The sequence below is a fragment of the Bison bison genome, unplaced genomic scaffold (genome assembly GCF_000754665.1).
Source record: "Bison bison bison isolate TAMUID 2011002044 unplaced genomic scaffold, Bison_UMD1.0 scf7180017864327, whole genome shotgun sequence".
Classification (NCBI taxonomy): Eukaryota; Metazoa; Chordata; class Mammalia; order Artiodactyla; family Bovidae; genus Bison; species Bison bison.
The window spans coordinates 5840265-5848988 of record NW_011494899.1 but is presented as its reverse complement, the minus strand read 5'-3'; positions in this window follow the sequence as shown (position 1 = coordinate 5848988).

Below are 8724 nucleotides of genomic sequence, written 5' to 3'. Positions count from 1 at the left end.
CATCTATTTCTGCTTTATTGACTATGCCAAAGCCTTTGACTGTGTGGATCACAATAAACTGTGGAAAATTCTGAAAGAGATGGGAATACCAGACCACCTGACCTGCCTCTTGAGAAACCTATATGCAGGTCAGGAAACAACAGTTAGAACTGGACATGGCACAACACACTGGTTCCAAATAGGAAAAGGAGTACATCAAGGCTGTATATTGTCACCCTGCTTATTTAACTTATATGCAGAGTACATCATGAGAAACTCTGGGCTGGAAGAAGCACAGGCTGGAATCAAGATTGCCAGGAGAAATATCAATAACCTCAGATATGCAGATGACACCACCCTTATGGCAGAAAGTGAAGAGGAACTAAAAAGCCTCTTAATGAAAGTGAAAGTGGAGAGTGAAAAAGTTGGCTTAAAGCTCAACATTCAGAAAATAAAGATCATGGCATCCAGTCCCATGACTTCATGGCAAATAGATGGGGAAACAGTGGAAACAGTGTCAGACTTTATTTTTTTGGGCTCCCAAATCACTGCAGATGGTGATTGCAGCCATGAAATTCAAAGAGGCTTACTCCTTGGAAGGAAAGTTATAACCAACCTAGATAGCATATTCAAAAGCAGAGATATTACTTTGCCAACAAAGGTCTGTCTAGTCAAGGCTATGGTTTTTCCAGTAGTCATGTATGGATGTGAGAGTTGGATCATGAAGAAAGCTGAGGGCCGAAGAATTGATGCTTTTGAACTGTGGTGTTGGAGAAGACTGTTGAGAGTCCCTTGGACTGCAAGGAGATCCAAACAGTCCATTCTAAAGGAGATCAGTCCTGGGTGTTCTTCGGAAGGAATGATGCTAAAGCTGAAACTCCAGTACTTTGGCCACGTCATGTGAAGAGTTGACTCATTGGAAAAGACTCTAATGCTGGGAGGGATTGAGGGCAGGAGGAGAAGGGGACGACAGAGGATGAGATGGCTGGATGGCATCACTGATTCGATGGACGTGAATTTGAGTGAACTCCAGGAGTTGGTGATGGACAGGGAGGCCTGGCGTGCTGCAATTCATGGGGTTGCAAAGAGATGGACATGACTGAGCTACTGAACTGAACTGGCCAAAAAGTTATGGGAAAACCTGAACTAACTTTTTGACCAACTCAATATAATAGGTGAGAAAAAAAAAAAGTAGCAAGCATGTTGAGGATTGCTGTGGCTCATTGTTAGTGATTTGTTCCTTCTGAGTTTTTGTAGTTCAGTACCACAGTGATGGTATGATACCACAAACCCAGCATGCTTTTATTATCATCAGTTCCCTGTCTGTTTATTAGTGATTTCTAATGCTTCCATCATCAAAATTCTACAGAACTGCTAGAAACAAAACCACAAATTCCTCCAGTCCCCATGAAGAACAGTTATGATCATACTAGTGAATGGATGGAGTGTAGGATGGACACCCAGAGGTGAACTCAGCAAGTTAATAGGATGAAACAAGCACAGACACATGTTAAGAAGAAAGCCACAGAATCTACGGGTGCTCAAGAATTGATGGGAAAGTGTCTAATGTCGTGAACAATTGTTAGATTAAAATCTTACTTAATGGTGATGAAAATACAAAGCCTAAAGGTAAAGAAAGAAATGGAAAGTGCCCATGTGATTAGCAAATGTGAATAAATCTTGTGAGTAGAGGGACTGTTTTGCTGCCAGGGTGAACATGAGAGTCACAGAAAAATTATTTCCCAGCAGCTTTGCAAGCTTTTGAGTTTCTCTTAGCAAAACTGATGCCATTTGGTATGTCATTTCCATGACAAGCTTCCATATTAAATACTTAAATAGGAAAAAAAAGTCCCAAGTCAAATCTGAAAGCCTACATCCAATCACTGGAAATGCAATTCAGTCAGTATAAGACTGACAGTATTGAAGTTGTCCACCCTCCTGCTAAGAAGAAATATCACTCTTCTCTGAAATTTCCCTCATTTCCCAATTTGATAGAATCTCTCCTAGGACTATACGTATATATATATATATATATACACATACACATACATATATATTTATATGCAATATTTTAGTTAATCCTCACAAGAACCCTTTGAGGTAGCTACAATATTTTCCCCATTTTATAGATGAAGTCAACTGAGACTTAAGGATGTTAAGTAATTTACTCAAGTCCATACAGCCAAAAGGTGATTAGGATGCTATTTACATTCAGCCCATCTGATGCCAGAATGAAATAATTTGTAAAGCACTCAGTTCAGCAATCGAATGCTTAGAGTGATCTTTTCAACACTAGGGTTTCCTCATGCCCCTCCCCATCTGCACCATTTGGTAGGTATTAATCCTACACTACCTTATGCTCCAAATTATGCAATGTTTATTGCTGAAGAATTGGGAAGGATACAAGAGTAAGTCTATAAAGTATCTCACTCCTTCTGAAGTTAATCACCACCCAACTAAGAAGCTCAAGGAAGAACCATTTTGCCAGAACATTTCCAAATCTGCCATTTTCAAAGGAAAAAAAAAATAAATCTCAGCCCCTGAGCCAAGACTGAACACCTGTAGACAGACTTGAACATGCAGTTTAAACAATAACCAAAAAAGCATCCTTGTACAAAATACAGATGAGACTGTCAAAGGAAAGAAAATGGTAAATCACAGTGAGTTTCCAAGCCTGAACCAATTTAGCATCACTTATGAGCAGAGCAGGTACTGGATATTATACCCAGGGACCCTGACTCTAACCAACATTCATTTTTATTCTGAATTCCTGTTTTGAGCAGTACAACCCGGCAAGCTTTCAGAGGTCACACCCACAGGTGGTATATAATAAATCCTAACAGACACTTTCTCTTTTCTTCCCTAAACACATAATAACAATTTCCACATCCTGTTTCAGCTTAGACCTTTAGACTTTCTGAACCCAGGGAGTTCTGACATGGAGATATAATTTTCTTTAAATCCCTCTGAAGCAATCCTTTCATCTGTGATAAAATTACAGTATCACACTCCCTCCCTCCTTTGTGAGATAGACTCAAAAGAAGCTGGGTCATAAGTATTCGAGGACAGAAAACTTTGATGTGAAATCAATAATCATATATTTGCCTCTTTTCTAATGACTGCAATTTGGGTTTTGGCCCATCTTTAATCCTTGTTGCACTTCTGCATACTGCACTTCTCCTCTGTATCCTAGACCTGCACATCAGGGCCAGCCCCCTCTTCTCCCAACACTTCCCAAGCAGCTAGGAAGTGACAGACATCACCTGGCCACTTTGGAGAGATGTCAAGGTACCCTTCCATGAGGCTGGGTGACAAAATTTTCCATCCTGACTCTCAAGAGGCTCCCAGGTGAGAGTTCCAATTTTTAAAGCCCCCAAAGAAGAAATGGCAGAGAGGCAGAGAGGCCTTTGAAAAGAGAATTTCATTCACCAAAGATGTGAGTCTCATTATGACCTTCAGTTGGAGCCCAGTGATGTTTAGAAAGTTGAAGAAGTAAAAGATAACCAAAACAAATATTTTATATGTTTAATATATATTTAGTAGAATTACATTTTATATAATTTATATCAATAATAGTATGCATGCATGCTAAGTCACTTCAGTCATGTCTGACTCTGTGAGTCTATGGACCATAGCCCGCCAGGCTCCTCTGTTCTTGGAATTCTTCAGGCAAGAATACTGGAGTGAGTTGCCATGACCTCCTCCAGGGGATTTTCCCCACCCAGGGATCACACCCATGTATCTTATGTCACCTGCATTGGCAGGCAGGTTCTTTACCACTAGCACCACCTGGGAAGCCCTAATAGTATACATTTATATAACCACATTATATAATGTGTATAATAAAATTATAGAATACATGTATGTATATATAGCATATGTATATATACATACATATATATATTTTTTTTTTAAGTTGCTCAGTCACGTCTGACTCTTTGTGACCCTATAGACTATACAATCCATGGAATTCTCCAGGCCAAAATACTGGAGTGGGTAGCCTTTCCCTTCTCCAGGGGATCTTCCCAACCCAGGGATCAAACCCAGGTCTCCTGCACTGCAGACAGGTTCTTTACCAGCTGAGCCACCAGGGAAGCCCAAGAATACTGGAGTGGGTAGCCTATCCCTTCTCCAGCAGATCTTCCCAACCTAAGAATTGAACCAGAGTCACCTGTATTGCCTGCAGACTTTTTACCGGCTAAGCCACCAGGGAAGCACACATGCATTATAGACATGCATGTATATACACACATATACATACATTCATATATGAGATGTAACAAAGATTATCACTATAAAAACACCCTTTAATCCTCACTTGGGGGTGTAAGGCATTTCAAGCTGGTTCACTCCATCACTCAATTCTCCTTTCTCTTATTCCTCCTAACTTTGCTCTCACACTTTCTAGAGACATACATATATTCACTTACTCAAAAGAGCCACTGACGTGTTCGTGCATCTTCAAAAAGTTTGTACAGCTAAAACCAGGGCAAGTAGACATGTGTCCCTTGGTCATTAAGTTGGCCAATAATGTAACATCCTTGATGAAGTCAGTAATGGATTGATGCCTTTCTAACAGCTATTCCTTAAATATTCAAATTTTTACATTTCTTTACAGTAGTATAAGTCTTGAAATATAAAAGTATACTTTTAAAATTTACATATTTAAAGCCCTAGCTTCACTGTTAGGAAATGGAAGCTAGCTATATATTCTTGCCTTAAATGTGCTTTAATCTACTCTGCAAACCAGAAGTCCAGGAGGCAAACTGACCAGTCTCCTGAGAGCAGTTTGAGAAGTGAGTGCAAAGATTTGCACCTGCTCCTTGGGAATCTTGGTCCTTTCCCAAGAAGATGAGCCATATTTTCTTTCCCATCATGATGGTTCTGAACTGGAAGTACATATTTTCTCCCTCGCATCACATTTTCAGTAATATTTTGGTTCCTTTCATGGAATTTATAGCAAAGAGCCCAAGTGGCCTGCCCTCCAGTGAGACTTTGGGAAACTTTCAGGACTGTTGCTGGGGATGGGGAGGACGCTGGCCTTGACTGTGGACACACACCTAAAACACCTACTGCTTTCTGCCCAGCATCCATTCCAGTTTCTTCAGGCAAGAGTCTGCTAACAGTCCTTTAGGAAAATGCTCACCCCCAACTTTCAATTCATCTGTCCAATGGGGCATGTGTCCCAAAAATGGCACAGTAACCAATTCGGAGGTCAGGATGTTTGCATGAACCCTCAGGAAAGGGGAACTTTTTCTAGGAGGTTTGGCAAACTGGTAGAAGGGAAACCTGGAGTTCCATTTGGCCATTTCCTGCCACCATGTGAAAAGAAAGATGAGACCACAGGGAGGGAGCAGAGATTCCAGAAAGAAAAGGATTTCTGAGGCCATGACTTCATAACTGATCTAGCCATGCGTAAGGCCAGTTATGACCCAGAATATCAATTACACAAACAAATACCTTCCCTTCTTTGCTTAAACCCATCTGAGTTAGGTGTTTTTGGTCCCTTGCAACTAAAGACGTCCTGAATAAAAGCAGGCTGTATAATCAGACTTTTCCTCCATAACCAAAAAAAAAAAAAATTATTTTAAGATTTTACCCTCAGATTAGGAGGTGAGGTCTTTCTCTGAGGATGGATAACAGTCCATCTCTGGATCCGGATCTCTAAATTTGCAAGAAAATTAAAACAGAACCAAAACCCACTTGAACTAAATGCATCAACAGAAAGAGCATTCAGTCCTTTAACAAGCATTTATTAAGCACTAAATGCTTGCTGGATAAGTCACTGTGCCCAACATTGGGACAGCCTCTGAAAGAGAGGTAGCATTGCTCTCCTGTTGCTCACAGTCCCCAGAGGAAGCCAGAATATGAGTAAGTACTATGCCACGTGACGACAGGTGTTTTGGAGAAAAATAAAGCTGGATGGGGAGTGGGGGGGATAGGGAATGGTAGGGAATGGGGGATGGGTTGATAGGAGAGGCCTCTCATCTGAGCAGAAACCTGGAGACGTTTTGGGAGGGACACACACAGCTCTCCGTGCGGTGGTGGGCAGAGTGGGGTGGGGGGCAGGAGGCGGGGGGTGGGGGGGGAGGGAAAATGGTTCAGGTCAGAGGGTGGAGCACCAGGGAAAATTCAAAGGTGGGAATGTGCTGGGCTGTACCCTTGATCAGCCAGGAGACTGATGTAGTTGAGACAGGTAAGGAGGGATCCAAAGGAAGTAAAGTCAGAGTTAGGAGAGAGGCCAGATCCTGGGATCCCCCAAGGCATTGGAAAGACTATACTTTGACTCTGACTCAGATGGGAACCACTAGAGGGTTTTGAGAAGAGACGAGATATGACCTGACATCACAAAAAGAATCAAATAGTTTCGCTTTAGAAAGTGAGTAAGGGGATGGGCAGGGCGGGGTAAGACAGGGGCTGAGAGAGAAGTCTCTAGGTAATCCCACTAAAGCTTTTAGACAGAAATAGTATAAAAACCTCCAAATCCAAGTAGTTTGTTGGTATGATACTGTAAAGGGAAGAAATGAAGACTACTGAAAATGATTCACAATTATACCGGCCGGTGAAAGAGTTCAAAACCATAGTGCAGAAATAATTATTTCAGTCTCTCACAGTTCCAGACCAGTGGCTCTCAATCAGGGGAACATTTGACAATATCTGAAGACCTCTGGGGTTGTCATGATTTGCAGCAGGCAAGGCGGGGAGAGAGTGCTCCTGGAAGCTTGCGGATAGAAGCCAGGGAGGCTGCTGAACATCTATAAGGCCCAGCACAGGCCCCCACTGACAAAGAACTATCCAGCCCCAGATGTCAATAGAGCTGAGGATGAAAAACCCGAGTCTGGAGGATGTAAAGACTCATTGTTCTTAGTTTTTGTGTTAGTGATTCTTAAACTGGCAATAAATATGAAATCAGAGAAGCACAAAATGGATTTGATTATTTTCCTCCTTGGGTAAATCATTTGAAAGGCAAAGATTATAGCTGCTATTTTACATTTAAGAACAACTTATTAAAAAAAAAATGAACAGTGGCCTATGTTCTCAAATAGACCATTGGGGGTAAAAGTGACATAAGAGTATTCCTAGATTTGCAATGGAAGAAAACTTAATTTTTTTAATATGAAAATGTCATTCCAGAGAAACAAAAGTACCTGGCACAGATTTTGCTTTGGGGAGGAAAATGCCTTTGAAAACCCAACTAGTTGCATAATTAAGTGATAATGAATGCAGAGCTGTACTTTGTATTCCATTCCAGCACATTGGAGTTGAATCTGAGCTTGAAAAGCTAAATCCCTCAGTGTTCTGGCCCCTCATCAGTGAAGTGCAAATCAAGGCCTTTAACTGCTACAGAAGGGGTGGCTCCAAAAAAAAGTGTGAACTACAAATATGATGTTTTCAAACTGCCTGCTTTCTAATGATATGCTAACTGTATGTAATAAAAAGAGATGCTTCATTGGAACAAGAAAGCGAACTATCATATGTGATGTTTTATGTACAATGGAGCAATAATCTACTTAAAATGAAAGAAAGGCTCTTAAATTCCATTTTCTATGGTGAGCAGAAACACTTTCTGGATTTTTAACTCACTGATGGTTGTACCTAGAGAAAGACTAAATAATATTTTATATTTGTGCTCTAGCCAGCATTATGTATCAGAAAGATGTGTGAGAGTACATATGCGTGTTGGAACGAGCTTTCTCCTAGGTTATAGAAATGCAACATTGTACAGTTAGTCCTTGGAAACTAGTTTTAAACTAAACTGGAGAAACATTAACCTTAATAGAGGCTCTGCAAACAAGAAATTCATGACTTGATGAACTACTTAATATGTTCTCATCATAATTAAAGAACATAATATAGCAACCTGTGGCTAGGCAATCATTCAAAGGAGCCCATATCATTTGATTTTTTTTTTTTTTTTTTAAAGAACTAACCATTTAAATTTCCTTATTTTTGGCTGTGCTTCGAGGCATGCGGGATCTTCCCCAAACAGAGACAGAACCCGTGCTCCCTTCAGTGGAAGCGGAGTCTTAACCACCAGACTGCCAGGGAGGTCCTGATACTGAGGTTTAAAAATGAACAAGCATAAAGTTAGGACTTCCCTGGCAGTCCAATGATTAAGAATTTGCCTACCAATACAGGGGACATCGGTTCAGTCCCTGGTTGGGGACTATCCCACATACCTTGGAGCAATTAAGCCTGTGCACCACAGCTATTGAGCCATGCTCTAGAGCCTATGAACCGCAACTAGTGAGCCAGCAGGCTGCAAATCCTGAAACCCTCACACCTGGAGCCCAGGCTCCACAAGAGAAAGCCTGCACAGCAATGAAGACCCAGTACAGCCAAAAATAAATAAATTTTTTTTTTTAAATATGATACAGGTGGAAGAGATGGAAATTTGTTTTTGCTTCTATTCAAATTACTATTTTCTCAAATAAGGGATAAAACAAAAATTCCACATACAAAGAATTTAGGAGGTAAGCCTGCTGCTGCTGCTGCTAAGTCACTTCAGTCGTGTCCAACTCTGTGTAACCCCATAGACGGCAGCCCACCAGGCTCCCCTGTCCCTGGGATTCTCCAGGCAAGAACACTAGAGTGGGTTACCATTTCCTTCTCCAATGCATAAAAGTGAGAAGTGAAAGGGAAGTCGCTCAGTCATGTCTGACTCTTCACGACCCCATGGACTGCAGCCCACCAGGCTCCCCCATCCCTGGGATTCTCCAGGCAGGAACACTGGAGCAGGTTGCC